At 43.9% G+C, this 18,956-nt stretch overlaps 1 long non-coding RNA gene across 1 annotated transcript in view; it reads right to left on the minus strand.

Moving 5' to 3' along the window:
* LOC140910216 (uncharacterized) overlaps nt 1–17,109 on the minus strand; it is a 46,702-nt gene extending 29,593 nt beyond the window's left edge. The window contains exon 1 of the long non-coding RNA XR_012158462.1: nt 16,940–17,109. This is a non-coding gene — a long non-coding RNA (uncharacterized lncRNA). The remainder of the gene's footprint in view (nt 1–16,939) is intronic.
* Between the last annotated feature and the right edge of the window lie 1,847 nt (nt 17,110–18,956).

Raw genomic sequence — 18,956 nt, forward strand, 5'->3', positions numbered from 1 at the left:
CCTGGACAGGACAAATCTGAAATCTTTAAATTTTCGCTACACTGAATTCTATTGTATTTTGTCCCTAAGTAAAAGGAGTGGACCCGCTCCATTTTCACTACAAATACAGGCCCCAATTCAGCAGTCCATCACTATTCAGCAAAGCACTAATGCTTAAGCTTTTTGTTGAATAGGGATGGACTTAAGCACATGCTTAAATGTTTTGCAGGGAGCGTTCACCCTCAACCTTGTTTCGATAGGCACTAGTTTCCTGAACCATAGATGAGTAGATTGACAAAGGTTTTAGAAAAAAGAAAAGGAGTACTTGTGGCACCTTAGAGACTAACCAATTTATTTGAGCATGAGCTTTCGTGAGCTACAGCTCACTTAATCGGATGCATACTGTGGAAACTGCAGAAGACATTATATACACAGAGACCATGAAACAATACCTCCTCCCACCCCACTCTCCTGCTGGTAATAGCTTATCTAAAGTGATCATCAGGTTGGGCCATTTCCAGCACAAATCCAGGTTTTCTCACCCCCACCCCCTACCCCCCTCCAAAAACCCCACACACAAACTCACTCTCCTGCTGGTAATAGCCCATCCAAAGTGACCACTCTCCTCACAATGTGTATGAAAATCAAGGTGGGCCATTTCCAGCACAAATACAGGTTTTCTCACCCCACCCCCCACCCCCATACACACACAAACTCACTCTCCTGCTGGTAATAGCTCATCCAAAGTGACCACTCTCCTTACAATGTGCATGATAATCAAGGTGGGCCATTTCCAGCATAAATCCAAGTTTAACCAGAACGTCGGGGGGCGGGGTAGAAAAAAACAAGGGGAAATAGGCTACCTTGCATAATGACTTAGCCACTCCCAGTCTCTATTTAAGCCTAAATTAATAGTATCCAATTTGCAAATGAATTCCAATTCAGCAGTTTCTCGCTGGAGTCTGGATTTGAAGTTTTTTTGTTGTAAGATAGCGACCTTCATGTCTGTGATTGCGTGACCAGAGAGATTGAAGTGTTCTCCGACTGGTTTATGAATGTTATAATTCTTGACATCTGATTTGTGTCCATTTATTCTTTTACGTAGAGATTGTCCAGTTTGACCAATGTACATGGCAGAGGGGCATTGCTGGCACATGATGGCATATATCACATTGGTGGATGTGCAGGTGAACGAGCCTCTGATAGTGTGGCTGATGTTATTAGGCCCTTTGATGGTGTCCCCTGAATAGATATGTGGGCACAGTTGGCAACGGGCTTTGTTGCAAGGATAGGTTCCTGGGTTAGTGGTTCTGTTGTGTGGTATGTGGTTGTTGGTGAGTATTTGCTTCAGGTTGGGGGGCTGTCTGTAGGCAAGGACTGGCCTGTCTCCCAAGATTTGTGAGAGTGTTGGATCATCCTTCAGGATAGGTTTAGATCCTTAATAATGCATTGGAGGGGTTTTAGTTGGGGGCTGAAGGTGACGGCTAGTGGCGGTTCTGTTATTTTCTTTGTTAGGCCTGTCCTGTAGTAGGTGACTTCTGGGAACTCTTCCGGCTCTATCAATCTGTTTCTTCACTTCCGCAGGTGGGTACTGTAGTTGTAAGAATGCTTGATAGAGATCTTGTAGGTGTTTGTCTCTGTCTGAGGGGTTGGAGCAAATGCGGTTGTATCGCAGAGCTTGGCTGTAGACGATGGATCGTGTGGTGTGGTGAGGGTGAAAGCTGGAGGCATGTAGGTAGGAATAGCGGTCAGTAGGTTTCCAGTATAGGGTGGTGTTTATGTGACCATTGTTTATTAGCACTGTAGTGTCCAGGAAGTGGATCTCTTGTGTGGACTGGACCAGGCTGAGGTTGATGGTGGGATGGAAATTGTTGAAATCATGGTTGAATTCCTCAAGGGCTTCTTTTCCATGGGTCCAGATGATGAAGATGTCATCAATATAGTGCAAGTAGAGTACGGGCATTAGGGGAAGAGAGCTGAGGAAGCGTTGTTCTAAGTCAGCCATAAAAATGTTGGCATATTGTGGGGCCATGTGGGTACCCATAGCAGTGCCGCTGATCTGAAGGTATACATTGTCCCCAAATGTGAAATAGTTATGGGTAAGGACAAAGTCACAAAGTTCAGCCACCAGGTTAGCCGTGACGTTATCGGGGATACTGTTCCTGATGGCTTGTAGTCCATCTTTGTGTGGAATGTTGGTGTAGAGGGCTTCTACATCCATAGTGGCCAGGATGGTGTTATCAGGAAGATCACCGATGGATTGTAGTTTCCTCAGGAAGTCAGTGGTGTCTCGAAGGTAGCTGGGAGTGCTGGTAGTGTAGGGCCTGAGGAGGGAGTCTACATAGCCAGACAATTCTGCTGTCAGGGTGCCAATGCCTGAGATGATGGGGCGCCCAGGATTTCCAGGTTTATGGATCTTGGGTAGTAGATAGAATATCCCAGGTCGGGGTTCCAGGGTTGTGTCTGTGCGGATTTGATCTTGTGCTTTTTCAGGAAGTTTCTTGAGCAAATGCTGTAGTTGCTTTTGGTAACTCTCAGTGGGATCATAGGGTAATGGCTTGTAGAAAGTGGTGTTGGAGAGCTGCCGAGCAGCCTCTTGTTCATATTCCGACCTATTCATGATGACAACAGCACCTCCTTTGTCAGCCTTTTTGATTATGATGTCAGAGCTGTTTCTGAGGCTGTGGATGGCATTGTGTCCTGCACGGCTGAGGTTATGGGGCAAGTGATGCTGCTTTTCCACAATTTCAGCCCGTGCACGTCGGCGGAAGCAGTCTATGTAGAAGTCCAGTCTGCTGTTTCGACCTTCAGGAGGAGTCCACCTAGAATCCTTCTTTTTGTAATGTTGGTAGGGAGGCCTCTGTGGATTAGTATGTTGTTCAGAGGTATTTTGGAAATATTCTTTGAGTCGGAGACGTCGAAAATAGGATTCTAGGTCACCACAGAACTGTATCATGTTCGTGGGGGTGGAGGGGCAGAAGGAGAGGCCCCGAGATAAGACAGCTGCTTCTGCTGGGCTGAGAGTATAGTTGGATAGGTTAACAATATTGCGGGGTGGGTTGAGGGAACCATTGCTGTGGCCCCTTGTAGCATGTAGTAGTTTAGAAAGTTTTAGAGGTTTCAGGCCCAGTTGTTAAAGAGATGTACTTAGGATGGTAGAGGCTGCATTATTAATTGCATTCAGCTGAATATATGGCTTGAATTGTTTGTTTTGAAAGAGTGAATTTGTCTAGGCAAGGACTCAGACTCATAGACTTTAAGGTCAAAAGGGATCATCATGACCATCTAGTCTGACTTCCTGCACATTGCAGGCCACAGAATGTCACCCACTCACTTCTGTAATAGGCTCATGTGTCTTCTTTTGTGTTTGTACAGGGTTTGTGTTTGTCACAACACATTGTGAGCACTACCAGAAACAAATAAATATTAATGGAAGAAAAAAACCTATTACCCTCACAGGAACTAAATTATTTATATTAAAAATAATGTAATTTCCTCCTGTTATTTCAATCAATTTGGATCTTAGACAAATTTAACTCATTTGTTTACCACCAGTGACTGAACTGTTATTTTGCCTAACAGAGAAAGTCCACATTCTAAATGAAAGCAAAAGATGAGAGTTGAAAACAGATCCATTTAAAAAAAAAAAAAGGAAGAAGACAAACTAAATAATTCCCTATTCAGATGAACATGGCCATTATCCACCCTGCAATGATGTTCTGCAGAAGACAAAATATGCCCCCTGGTGGTCATATGGCTGTCATCATCATGAGCCACTTACATCATTCAAAGTGACAGGAACAGACTTGATTGAAATAAATAGAAGGCAGTGAACTGTAATTAAAGCAGAAAACTTCCTCAATAATATTTAAGTTTTTAAAGTCATATTCTGTTGTCCTAGATACTGGTGAGAGGCCACAATCTCAAGCATGGGTATTATATATTTAAGTATGTGTATGCACCTTCAATCCAAAAAAATCAGACCCAGATAAAGGTAAGAGGACTCTAAATTGATATTTTTTTAGTGTGTGTGTAGGCAACAGAATAGGAGAATTGCAACCGAAGAAACCACAATTTTCACTTTGTCCTTAGGAGTCCAGTGGTTGAAGAGTAGCCAACACTTCATGGGCAACTATCTAAGTAAAATTCTTTCTAAATAGATTCTGATATATTTTCTGATTTCTCTCGTTATATTTTGATTGTTCATGATTTATTATTGCCATTTTTGTCCTTAAAGTACCCATAGCCCTCTGAAGAATTAGGGAATCCTCGATTTGTGACATCACACCTGCTTCTTGTGGAAAGTAAGATTGTCACAAAGAATGGAAGTGTACTGTGCCTGTTTATTTTAAAATTGACTGATTAATGCCAGGATGCAAGGACTAGCATATGGCATTATTATTTATTTTATATAAAATAATCCTGTGCAAAACATATTATAAAGTTAAAAATGCAGAAGTCGACGTTAGACTACAAAAAACTAAGTGCCCATGTTGTACTTTAAGCACATGAGTAATTGTACTGAAGTCATTGCACATTGATAGGTGCCTCATTGATATAATGACTGACTAGTAATGACTAACTATGAGGTTAACTTGTACTGAAGCTCACCCATTAATATAGCAAACCTACTATTCTCGCAGTATATTGCTCAAATCGTTTGAAGGTTAGTCACAGGTGGGGGCTAGAACCAACTTTCTTAAAGGACCATCCCATCCGCCCTTTGTCACCCCCTTTATGGTGAAGGAGTGAATGAGCATAGAGATTGAACTCCCTTCCTTGCCTCCAGATCAGACTGGATGCACAATGGAGGACACACTGGAGAAGGGTAATAGGGCACAATGGAGAAGAGTCTACTGCCACTGTCCGTGCTGAATGTGTTCTGGGAATAAATACAGTATTTCAGTTTCCAGTACTACCCAGATAATAAATTCACAACACAAATTTGTGTGTGTGTTTGTATATACAGATAAACAATAGACACAAAACATATACCTATAATGTGTGTATATATATATCTAATATTGCATAAGAATATTCTCAAATCAAATCAACCACCTCACTTTTATACCACAATTTAGAAAGAAGAGGAAAATAATAAAAGCAATGTTTCTACTCACCGGTTTAACAAGGGAGATGAATTAACAAAGCGGACAGAAGAAGACTCCAGGTTCCGAGAGAGAGGTGAAGACCAGAAATACATTGGTGAAAATGGAATTGACAGAACATCTGAGAACAGGAGCATTTCTGATAGCAGACAGAAATTTATTGGAGCTAATGGAAACGCCAGCAGCTGGGACACCCATCATCACTTAGAGGTCATTATACACAAAGATGACACTGAGATTACTACTGGGAATATTATTGCTGACATAGAGGGCAGTGGTGACCTAGATTTTCTAGACCACATTTCTGTTAATGCCCACCATGCTAGAGGTAGTGGCCATAAGGATACAAGGGGCACTGGTCACAAAGATGGAGCTGGAATAACCGGTACTAATGAACCAGAGAGGACTGATTCTAATGTCACTGGAGAAAAAGATGAAGCCAAGGACAGTGATAGTGCTAGAGATATCTCTAAGAAAGACAAAGACATGAGTCAGGACCCAGAAAGCACTGGCTATTCAGACCAAGATGGCACCAAAGATAGAGAGCCTGGCAATGAGGGAAGTGGTTACACAGGCTTTCTAGACAAAGAGGAAGAGGATGTTGCCACCAGCAATGGGAATGCCCACCATGATATAAGAGGCAATAGCTCTACAGATATTCCAGAAAAAATGGAAGATACTAGAGTTGATGCAGAAGGCACAGAGGATTACACATATCTTCCAGCCATAGATAAAGTTAAGACAATTAAGGGGAAGTCTGGCAGTCATGTGGAAGGGCCTGGTTTCACCAAAGAACATAAAAAAGGTGAAGTTAATATCCTTAGCGTGAGGGCTAGTAGCTGTGGAGAAGAACCAGCTGTCACTGACGCACATAAGAAAGAGGAAGGGAAAGGTAACGTTAATGGGAGAGCTAGTAGCCAGAGAGAGAGACTTGGTTCCACCAAGAAACATAAAAAAGATAAAGGTGAAAGTAATATCCCAAGCAGGAAGGTTAGCAGTCACATACAGGAACTCGATGTCAACAAATCACTTGAGAAAGATAAAGGTGAAGGGAGCAGTATGAATGTGAGTGGTAGTGGTCACGTGGAGCAACCGGGTTTCACCGAGACACACAACAAAGACAGAGGTGATGTTAACAAGAGTAATGGAAATGCCCATGATGGTAAATTGGGAATTAGTTACACAGAAGCTCCAGGAAAGGGGAGAACCATTACTGGAATTAGATTTAGAGATGGCCAAAATGGTTTGACAGAAAGAGGTACCAGTTACAGTAAAGCCCTTGGAAATGGTGCCAATGTTAAGACCAGCGATAGAGTTCCCACCACAAAGACAGAAAACATTAGTCACAAGTATATTAGAGGCAAAGATGATACTCGACTCCATGCATCTCAAGACCACAGCAAGCATATTAATAAAATTAAGAAAACTGATGAAATTCATACTTTTTATGTCCTTGGTAATGATGGAAATGTTATAAAAACAAATGACAAAAGCAAGAAGAACAATGCTGGAACTGACCGACAATACTCAGCCAAGACATATCAAGGGAGTGACAGAGTCCTAAGGAGAAAGGGCATTTGTCATGATAAAAAGGACCAGTCAGCTAAGAGCTTCCGTGGCAACAATGACGACAGAAGCCAATCGTCTGACAGTCAAAATTCAAGCAGGAGTGATAGTCACCAGTCCTCTGAGGTTTACCAGAATGATCAGCCTGGCAGTTACCAGTCAGCTCAGGGTATTCAGGATGAGTAATATGGTCTCTCAGCTGAGAATAATCAGAGTGACAACCATAGCTAGATGGCAGAGCAAGAGACTGATTATTCTCACGAGCACTAGCCAACAGGAACAGTTTCATTTACTGAGGTATCATTTCTGAGAACCAAGTTCCATCGTCAGCAGGTCTCACACTGAAAGTGATACTGGAATGTCAAAGTGGGATACATACTACTAGCAGGACATGGGCTGCGATCACCTGACACGAGAGTTGCTTTAGACTATAGTTGGAATAAGAAGCCATTATAACCACACTGATTAATATTAAACATGGCACACCAACTACTTTTGAGTTTTTAGGCAGGGTAAGTTTTAAAGTCTGGGAGCCACTACTATAAACTATAATAGTAGAGCCAAAATAGAATATATAGGTTGAGGGTTGACTACACTTCATATTTTGAAAGCAGTTTATAAATTTGCTGTAGCTCAAATATGTTATGAAGTAATCGAGCAAAATCTTAAAATACACCATATTTTGGCATAAGATGTTGCAATTAAATAAGCAATAAGAAAGTCTCCTGTCTTAGTTATTTCTTTTAAAACGAAAACATTATGTGCACATATTATGGAGAAACAATTAGTTTAGGCTGAACTGACATTTGCATTTGAAATGTAAATTAATTTGGCTTCTTATGCCTGAATAATACCATGTATGTCACTCTTTGGGCACAGAAGGAGTTTTCTGAAAATATACAGAAGAATCGCCTCATTAGTTTAGGAGCTAATAGCGAGTGAAACCTCTGAAGCCATTCCAGACAACACCATTGATTGAAAAGATGAATAATATAAGAACCCTAATCCTGCAAATATTTACTACGAAACATAGTGGTAGATCCTGTGCTGTGTCTTCTGAGAGAAATAGCACCGAGAATGAAGCCCCAGGAATAGGAGAGGGCATTGATGGCTTTATGCTACATTTGTGCCATCTGGATTCTGGACTGCTGTGGTGGCCAATAGCTCTTACCCTGGCACACCCTGGACACCAGAGTCTGTGAGACTAAGTTATTTAATAATAATATAAAAATAATACCTAGCTCTTGTGCAGCCATGCTTTCACCAGTAGATCTCAAAGCCTTTCACAAGAGAGGAAAATATCATTATCCCCATTTTATAGATGGGGAAACTGAGGCTTCAAGTTGCAATGACTTCCCCAAGGTTACCCAGCAGGTCAGGGGCACAGCCATTAATAGAACTCACATCTCCTGCATCCCACCTAGTGTTCTACCCACTAGGCATCTACCCAAGAGTGTAACTAAGGCTGCTTGCATTGGCCCCATGCTGCCCACGTGTCGGGGTTCTCCCCCTGCTCCTTTGCGACTCCTTTTCAGACACCAGAATGAGGCCTACAGTAGGGCGCAGGATCAGCTCCACTGTGTCAGTAACCAGTGATTAGAGCAGGAGTCAGGTTTAGTGGTTAGAGCAGGAGTCAATAGTTAGGGATTGGAGCCAAGGGTCCAAGCCAGAATCAGAGGCCAGATGTCAGAGCCAAAGTTAGGAATCAGAACCAAGGGTCAGAACCAAGTTACCTGAAGTAAGGCAAGGCTGGGTCCCAGGCAGGAATAGGCTCTATCAGAGCCATGGGCAAATGTTCTGAGCATCCACCGAACTGCTGCTGCTGGGTTTAAGAGCCAGTCTGCTGACTCTTCCAGCCAATCAGGAAGTATAGCCAGTCAGGTAGCCTACTCCAGGCTAGCTGCACTTGTTAGGTTGCCTGGAGACTGGCTTTACTGCAGGCCTTGATTCCTGACACGCAGTGCTTAGAACCTGGAGCAGTACCGTTGACCCCCGAACATTTAGAAATGTCTCAGTTAATGCTTCAGGTGAGCATAAGGGGACGGTGTGTACCCTTGTGCTGCTGAGAGGGATCCAACTACATTGCAAGTTGAAGCACAACTTTGACCATGGATAGATTCCTATATGCTTCAACCTGGGAATGCATTTTCAGTCCTTTTCAGTAGCACAGGAAGCACTAACTCAGAACATGCAAAACACTGTGGAGTCTGCTCTTCACTTTGGAGGTCTATCCAGGAAAGTCTGGTTAAGGCCATTTTCAGAGCTGGCTCTGGCCTTCCCTTTCCACAGAAAATCTGTGAGTTTTTTGTATTTTTTAGCCTGAGTTAGCACTGTAATATAGCCCAAAGACAGCTCTGCAGCTGTTTATTACCATCCATGGGCCATGTTCATAGCCATACTTCAGGCCCTGGGCTGTTCATGGGCATGTGCCCTTCTGATTTGTAGAAAACCAGAAAGGTAAAGAAAAAACTCAGCTTTCATTGAAAAGTAAGTAAGTGTCTTTTCCTTGCAAAAGTAGATTTGAAAATGTAACACCATTCCTGGGGTTGTACGGAACATACTGTCACAGTTCAGGGCAACTGCATCTGTCTTTCCCCTTCATGGTCCAGCAAGGGCAGACACCAGATACACTGAGGCTTCTGGCTCCCCAGTGGTCACCTTGCCTGGGTGGAGACACACGTCTCTCTCCCTCCTGACCAGGGTATTTCCAGGATGCACAGCTCCCTGCCTACACTGTGAATTCCCCAACAAAGGGGAAAGTAAGCCAGCCTGCTCTCCTTTTCTCCTCAAAGACATATAACGGTGTAATCGCCACAGTGAAGTTATCACACAGCTCTTTCCAAATCAGCCCATGTATTCTTATGGTAAAAGCATTACAGAGAAAACATATAAAAACAATAAAAAGAACCTACACGCATGCCAATAAGCTTACCAGAGATCACTCCAACTCCACAGGGCTCCGGCTGGCAAACAGTCCTTCAAACCCCACCAAGGGGTTTTTCAGTAATCACAGGTTCATTAACAGCTGTTAGCTCAGAGCAAGCACACCCAGGACTCGAGCGTCCCTCCTCTATGCTCTACGTCCCAAGGCTTACATTAGTCACGTCTCCTTACGCAAAACAACACAAACACTTGCACTTCGAATATGACGAGCTCTTAAGATACTTACATGTAATTCAGTAAGGTTTGTCCAGGACAGTGCAGGCAATTGCCGCACCTGTCACACATACAGCTTGCTCCAGTTCTGCAACAGAATGTTGTGGGGAGCGGGCGTGGGGGGGCGGGAGGGGAGGAGAAGAGTATCCAAGAATTCGCCCCGGCCCCCAGCGTACACAAACTTTGTGTGTAAAGTGAGGCAGTTGAATTTGGAGTGTGTACCTCACCGAATCATTTCACTAGCACTCCCCAAAATCTGCAGGCTGGCTCTGCACACATCAGTGTGATAAATGACCACGAGTCAGTTACATTGTGGGGTGGGGATCAGCAAACAAAATGGTTTCCCAAGATGCCTCAAAACTGCTAATGGTTCTGTCAGCCTCCTCAGCTCTGCAGCCATCCCTAATCCGTAGGGAAAATAACTGGTAACTTAACCTGCCTAAGCCTGTCTCTTTCCCAGTACTGCCAACCCCAAACCCCTGATCTTTTTTTAAAAATGTTGTCTTGTTTTTTGGTCCGTCTTTTGATTTTTGAACCCCCTACCCCCAGTGTGTGTGTGTGACAGCTACAGTGTCACCCACTGTCCCGGATGTGTACAGTGAGGTGATGCTGACCCCTGAGACCTTGCTGGCTGCCTGATGGTGCAGAGCTTCCAATGTCTCCCTAAACTTCTAATGAATTTTGTGCCCCCCCTCCCGCCACTTGGCAGCTGCCCTTGCCCCTCAGGGCACCTCCTCTTCTGCTGCAGCTCCTCAGGTTCTTGACCATCCACACCCAGGTCTGGGGGGTGAGCTGCAGAGGGGTGCCCTTCTCCCCTTCCCAGCTCCCAGCATTCTACACACACCCCCACATTCCCTATCCCAGCCCTGGTGTTGCATGGATGGGGAGGGTCAGTCTGAGCCATTGTTCACTGGAAGGAAGGAGGAGGAGGGAGCGGAGCCACTGGAATCTTGCTGCTCCCTTTTCCCTTCCCCTCCCCCGCAAAAGTCCTCTGGGCTCCTAAGGGGAAGGGGAAGAGTTTCGCCTGTTTTCTCCCGCAGCCCTGATTAGCTGCTCTTCCCCAGGAGGTGGGCAAGTGGGCAAGGCAGCCAATCAGATGGGGTTATTCCCTCCTGCCAGGGCTGAAATTCCCATGAGGGCTGGAGCGTCTCACATCATTCCGGAACTGGTTCCATAGGGGCCAAAATCCCGTCACTCACAAGAGTTGGCAACACCATACATATGCTCAGGGTTTAGCTGATCGCCATATTTGGGGTCGGGAAGGAATTTTCCTCCAGGGCAGATTGGAAGGCCCTGGAGGTTTTTCGCCTTCCTCTGTAGCATGGGGCACGGGTCACTTGCTGGAGGATTCTCTGCTCCTTGAGGTCTTCAAACTACAATTTGAGGACTTCAATAGCACAGATATAGGTGTGAGGTCTTTTTTAGGAGTGGTGGGTGAAGTTCTGTGGCCTGCGTTGTGCAGGGGGTCAGACTAGATGATCATAGTGGTCCCTTCTGACCTAAATATCTATGAATCTATGAACACTAATTTCCCTGGGACAGAGTCTGCAATCCAGCCCTGTGTGGTTGCCAGTAATGCTGGGGCACATGTGGAGCAGGGAGGCAGTGAGGGAGCAGAGGATTCTTTTCGTGCTCATTGGTTTGAGGCAGTCAGGGAAGGTGTTTTTTAAAAAGGCCAAGTGCCAGAAATGCCCGTCTCAGACTGATAATTTAGAAATGGAGTTTAGCCATGGAAGACAGGAAGAATGGTTAAGAACATAAGAGTGGTCATACTGGGTCAGACCAAAGGTCCATCCAGCCCAATATCCTGTCTACCGAAAGTGGGCCAATGCCAGGTGCCCCAGAGGGAGTGAACCTAACAGGCAATGATCCAGTGATCTCTCTCCTGCCATCCATCTTCATCCTCTGACAAACAGAGGCTAGGGACAGCATTCCTTACCCATCCTGGCTAATAGCCATTAATGGACTTAACCTCCATGAATTTATCCAGTTCTCTTTTAAACCCTGTTATAGTCCTAGCCTTCACAAGCTCCTCACGCAAGGAGTTCCACAGGTTGACTGTGCGCTGAGCGAAGAAGAACTTCCTTTTATTTGTTTTAAATCTGCTGCCCATTAATTTCATTTGGTGGCCCCTAGTTCTTATGAAATTAAGTGGTTCAGTGGTTAGGTGTTAGTTTGGGAGACCCAGCTTCAATTCTTAAGGTGATGGGAGCTGTAGAAGTATCTCAGATAGGCCATACAACAAAAAGACATATTTGGAATTCCTCTATGTGTGTGTTTTTTTTAACTTTCCCAACTTGCTCCAAAGGAAGCAAAGGATGCATTCAGCTTCACTGACTGTTATATATAGTCATTGGAGATGCCCTTGCCCAAACAGCTGTAAGACAAAGGTTACAACAATGAAAGATAAAGAGAGCAAGGTTATGTGTTCACACCTTCCAGGAGAGACTATCAGACCATCCTAGCTCCTTCCTCGTCCCTCCCTCCTTTCTTTCGACACTCATTCTCACTTATTTCCCATCATGTCTTGTCAGTAAAAGCTTGACTGGCATGTTGTAAAATAAATGGAGTATTATAAAGAAAGAAATGTGACCTTTCTGTGTACCCAATTTCCACTGTGAATCTAATCCTGTCAAATCAAGATTATTATACAGATCTATCAAAACTAAAGTCTGCTAGTTGACAATTATATGAAATACCATGGCGCCATCTCATGGGGAAACTATGAAACATTCAAAGCAAAGGGTTTTATTTAAATCTCTATTCACATAACAGATCTCTTTCTGTAATGTTCTATGAAAGGCTGTCTATGCTCCCGCAACACACAGGGGGGAACAGTAAGTAGTTCCTAATATAGAACACCTACATTCAAACTGCATTTGAAACTCCTGTCAAATTTGGATTTTTCGTGCCCGAATCAAGGTCTGACAATTTACTTTCATTTTATATAAGCTTTTATCACAGATTCTTGAGGCACAACAGTCTATCTTGGAAGGAAAGTTAAAGGATATTTTCCTTAAAAAGAAAATGAAAAATAATGTTCTCTCATTAGTTTCTAGGGTATTTTTAAAAACTTGAATCTACCTTTCATTCGGTGCCACTTAACTGTATCTATTACCCACTGGCAGCACCTTGAAGTTCTGGTCCATAGTGATTATATCTGCATGCTTTCACATGGCAGAGAGATTTAAAGCCCTAAAATGACATCTAATACCCACTGGCCTCTAGCACTGCCAGGTTCAGCAGCATTTCAGTTTTCTGAACCAGTTCAGCCCATCTCTAATGCGGCACACTCAGTACATTTCTTAGAGGAAATTAGGGTCCATTACAATACTTCTGCTCGTCTCTGGAGAAACCAAAAGTTCAAAAAATCCTTTTGCTCTCTTCCAAAATCTAGTTGCCATATGGAACACCTTGAAGACAGATGATTAATTGCAGCTCGAATATCCAGTAGGGAAATTCTGTACTGTATTTTTAGACCTATGTATACATCTTGTATACTATTAATAGGAATAACTAAATTAAAAATATTCTTGTTAAATATTAAAGCACGGATTTCCCGTCATGCCCAGGAGACTGTGGTCACAGCTGAAGGGTTGGAGGGCACCTGATTGTAATGCCTTGTTCCTGAGACTCATTCCACAACAGTATTGGCCCCAACCTATATTATAGCAGCCTCTAATCTATGCACGGCTGGTGATGGCTCCCCCGAGGAGTACTCCACCAGTCACGGATGGCTACAGTGCAGTGAACTCTGATCATGGATCCTGCCGGCCATTCCCTTCCCTAAGACATATGCAAGGGCTACTAGGGGGTGGCAGAGAAGTCCCCACCTAAGGAGACGCATCTGCTTTTTGGTCCCTTTCCATTATAGGCGCAGTACAGAGGGAATGGTGTGTAGCTCAGGGTTTAGGCCTCTGGATTTGGGGCTTACCTGCACTTCTAAGGCACAACCCTGCATTGGAGGTCAAGACATACCACTTCCCCAGAAGCCCTGCTGAGCACTGTGCCTCACAAAGGCACAACCAACCTGATTCTTCACTGCATTTGCACCTGAGCAAAGGGGGGTAAAAACCCTGCCACTCACCTGAGAAAATGAAGAGTTCTGCTCTAGTAGCACTTCACACCCTCTTTGTATGGGCACAACTGACTACACAAGGCAGGAGCCCGTAGGGGCGTGTAGGAAACACACAGCTGCTACAGACCCCTCTCAAAGGGGGCCATGCCCACTTCCTTTCTCTGCTTTCTTATGCACCAATGCATAAAGGGTGGGGCCTCCTCGCCATCTCCTTTTGGGAGACTAGTCCTGCAGATAGCCCTATACTCATGCAGTTACTGAGCAGAAGGAAGGCCACTGTACCTGGCTTCTGCATGGGAGAAGTAGGGAGGTGGTGGCATGCTCTCAACCCCTTATGCACCCACATAAGGGCCAAGCACAGTCTTGCTGCCATCGACAGCTTGCAGCAGCAGGAGACCCTTCACAGACTAGAATGCAACACTAGCATGCTAGTGTTTTTGACCATTACTATAGAATTCTGTAGGGCTTTTTTAAATAGAGGGCTTATGGATAAAATAAGCCCTACCGAGGAACTTTCAGACAAAGCTTGAAGTGAGCTTTTTATGTGATTAGAAAACAGTTCAGTTAACTACTTCCCATTATTTTATGTTTGTAGTCATCTCCGCACTCTGGGGATGTGTCTGGGTCTGCAATCTCATAGGGAAGCCTTTCCTCAAGAGAGTCCAGGTTTAAAGATCCAAGAGTTTCTGATAACCATTTAAAGTGTTGATGTTTATCGGGCCCAAACACAAACTCTAAGTTTTTTGAGGTTCACCCATTGGTAAATACTGACCAATACTCTGTGTTCCTTGGCAAGTTTTATTCCTGGAGCTGTAAAACTATATATACACACGTCAAAACCAAACAAGGATTTCCGTTTTGTGTTTCCTTTTGGTTTCTTATAGAGAGGGAATAAACTGGTTCAAGACCTTCTGCCTGTTTCTGACTTACACAGTTTGGAGCATCTTATGGGTCTGCTGCTGTACTTGCTAGCTAACGATTGGCAGGTCAAGCAGGTCAGACTATAATCCGCTACACCAAGTTCAAATCAAAACAACAACACTAGTATGACAAGTATGTCTTAACAATCATGCCATGAGTCAGAGCTCCACCAAAACAAATCTGGCTTATTCTCACAACAGCTCCACCCACTTCTTCATGTACTTTTCTTACATTTTTCACTCTGTTTTTCTTATTTCATTTCCTTTGCCACTAGCGGCTGCCATGTCTAAGTCTTAATACACAGGACAGCCATTCCAATGTTGGCTTTTGTACATTTATATTCCCTGCATGTTGTGTTTTGTCATCACCTATGGTATATATTTCACTCCTGAAAGCTCCTCATCCCATCCTTATCTGTCTTTGTACAACGGCCATACAATGCAGCCCCAATCCTCATTGGAGCCTTTGGACACTCCCAGAATAATTTGCCCCTCCAACACCCTTATGTGTAGGAGGAATTCTGTTTTTCTGAAAACTCCAGTAGTCTCTATGAGACCTGGGAGCTTTGTGGTATGTGGCACAGTATCATCAAAAGAGCATAAACACATGATTTTCAGAAGAGCTCTACTCCCCTTTGAACCGTAATGAACTGTCCAGTATTTCAGCCGTGCTCAGATCTTACCTTTTGGTGACCTACAAGCTGTATTCATATTACATCCTCCATACTGTGCTAAAAGGACATTAAAGTTGCAAATTCAAGCACTCAAAAGTTAGTAAATGTCAGCATTAAGGTTGCCTGTGCAACCTTCATTTGCACCCTTTGATCATGTGCATTAAGATACAGTCTTTAACTACAAGATCACAATACATTTTCCACAGGATCTTCTTCCTCATTCAGTGCATAGGATGGACAGTGCTGACTGATTGAGCAGCTATTCATTTTTTTGTTTTAGCCTCATTGTTTGGTGTGTGGCCCCATGCCTGTCCCTTCCAGCCAATCCCTGCTTGAGAGCATACCTAGGGTCCCAGGTGGGTGGGGCTTGCCCATGCCACCACCCATGATGCAGCAGCTTCACTACTATTGTTATTCAAGCTAGCTTTGATCCAAATCAAAAGCTAGACCAAAGCTTACTGTGACATCTTGGGTCCTGAACCCAGGCCTGGGAGTCCCCAGACAGCTGCCACCTCCTAGACTTCACCCAATGTCTTCTGAAACCTGGAAAGCTGAGAAGCCAGTAGGACTATAGCCTCAGCCAAGGCACCACCCATTGGGAGCCCTGTCTGGAGAATCACCCGGCTCCACCGGTTGGTCCAACCACACTATTTAAGCCAGAAGGTGGCACAGGAAGTTTGTCTGAGCAACAAAGTGGTTTCCTGTTGTGCCTACCTCCTGCACCCAACCCTATTCCTGCTTCCTGCTCTGCTTCTGCTTCATCCCTGCCTTCGCTCCTGCTCCAGGCTAAATCCTTGCCTCTCCTCCAGTCCTGCCCTTACATCTTGCCTCCAATCATCAGTTACCAGTCTTGGCTCTGATCCCAGCCTCTGACTTCTGACCCTGGCTCTGGCACTTGGTATCTGACCTCGGCTCTGACCCTCAGCTTTGATTCTTGGTTCTGGCTCTGGCTGGATGCCTGGCTCTGGTAACTGGGGCTGATTCTTGGCTTCGTTCCCCAACCTGGGACATACTGCTCCGCCCACTAGACCTGACTCCTGCTCTGACTACTAGACCAGGTCTACATCCTGTCTATAACACTAACTCAGAAGTGTCTCCCCATGCAGTCAGGCTTCCCAGTTGCAATGTAGACATACCCTGGGTGGACCTCTTCTTGGCAGCCTCAGGAGAGAGGCCAATAATTGAACAGTCTAGGGCTCGTCCCTTGCTCCGTACTGCACATCTCCAGCCCGCTGCCATAGCAACGATTTGCAGTAAGAGAGAAAAAGCTAGTGGGGGTACAACCATTAGCCCAGTGACCCCAAATTACCTGGCCCTGTTCTTTCACCGAGGACCTTGGCATTTGTACCCAACCAAACGAAATTTTTAAATTAGCCTGCAGCACTCATTTCCTTTTACTGACTGTACAATTATTTCATTAAACTGACATCAGTGGCAGCACTACTGAAAGCAACAAACCTGGAACTCTCATCACACCCTCCGAACAGGATACTCTTCTGTTCTGCCAGCCTTCTTTCAGCTCTTCATCCACCAAATTCTATGTGCCTTACAAAACTGCAAAAGCCTTTCGAGCTCCATTTTACAAATGGGGAAACCAAGGCAACTGAATGATACGCAGATTGTAATAATTTATAACAGTTCAGATTGATAGCTCACAGACCCCAAATCCCAACGTGCATTACCAATGATTTTAAACTTTTTTTCCAGGACATGCCTATGTTTTAAACAATTAAAAGGATACAGTTAAACAAAGACACTTGGTTACTCATTAAGCAAGGAATTTGCCTGAAAAGTGAAATATCTTTGTTAGATACTAGAAATCAGTGATCCCTCACTAAGTGCTCTATCCTGTGAAAAGCTGAGTGCCTTCTAAAAGCTGAATGTCCTCAATGCCTATCAAAAGCAATGGGAGTTGAGGACCTCCCCTGTTTTGAAAGAGCTGCTCACAGCAGCAGGATCCAAAGTTTGGGCATGTTTGGATCCAGGGTTTTAATTTGGGCTCATTTCTAACACACACTAAAGTTGTAATGCAAAAAGCAGACATTAAAGTCCTAGGGAAACAGGAAAATTAAGTTTGATAATGACTTGTCACGTGAATCAGACTTGGGCAATGTGATCTATGTTTTCCATGATGATCCAAAAAGTGGAAGTTACCTAAGAAAAAAGCAGGCAAACTGGTTAAGGCGTGGGTCACAGCTGTGAAAATTACATTTCCTTGAAGCTTGCATGACCAGAGAGGTTTTCCAGTAGCACTGGAAATAGCCTTCTGCTGACAAGGTCAAGATGGCATCACACGTACACATCACAATTGGAGAAAACCTGTTTACCACAGCATTTTTATTTCTGTCCTGCTGTGCAAATATTTCCAAACTGTTTCTGGATACTGCCAGCATGCCCTGAGATCTCTTCACAGTTACTGACTATTAAACAATATCTAATGTTCTTACAAACACAGATCAAAATCCTGTCCTGTGCCATAGGGATGTGCTAGGGTGATACTGGGAGGGTAAGAAGAGAGCGTATAGAGACTCCTCCACCCAACACACCTGCTCAGCACCAAAGCTATCCTTGGACTGTTCCGAGCATTAAGAGAGGGGTTCTGGCTAATGCGCTCACATTGCACAAACCCTGACTGTGTGTGGTCTAGCTTGATCAGGACACCTCTGTGTATACACTTCAGTGCTGAGCAGCTGCTAGAGTGGTGTGCTGGACTGCTCTTTTCTGATGGAGAACTCCATGTTTTCAATATAAATAACCTTTGTAATAATTTTTCAGCCACTTTAAAACCCTTGGGGCTTCTCTAGGGCTTATTTTGTCTTCTAAACCAGTAGAGTACCTGGTCAATTATTAAAATGGAGCAGGAATTTGTGCAACTGTGGTCATATGCAATTTTCCCAGACCGGTTAGCCAAACCTTAACTGGCACCGTTCTGTCACTGGGCACCTTGAGACTTGTGCTGTGACCCGTTCACTATCCAAATACCATCTTTAATTACAATGCAGCAATTATTTCTCTTCACCTTCACTGCCAGTAAAATAGTTTCATTCATCTCCTGCCATGGTTGGTCTAATGACATCAGTGACAGTGCTGCTGTGAACAATAGCCTAGGGAAACTATTATTCTGATTCACTAGTTTTATTTATTTATATATATGAATGACTCTTTCAATGAATACCAGAATGGGCAAACTGTATTATTTTGAATAAGAGATATTATTAATCTCTTACATTTCTAAATCCGTCTCTATCTCTAGGGATTGCAGGGCACTTTACAAATTGTACATTATCTGATACACCTTTTCTATCCTAACCAGAAGGTAGTAAATAAAGTAGTCTAGCAAGTCCCTCACATGGGTTAGAATTCATATTAGTTCCTTCTCTCTCTCTTTCCATGCCTTATAAAATAAACTATGTCAGATTAAAAAAGGGTGAACATTTTTAATATTCAAAAATTTACAACCAGATTTTCTCAATTC

This window comes from Lepidochelys kempii, chromosome 4 (genome assembly GCF_965140265.1).
Source record: "Lepidochelys kempii isolate rLepKem1 chromosome 4, rLepKem1.hap2, whole genome shotgun sequence".
NCBI lineage: Eukaryota > Metazoa > Chordata > Testudines > Cheloniidae > Lepidochelys > Lepidochelys kempii.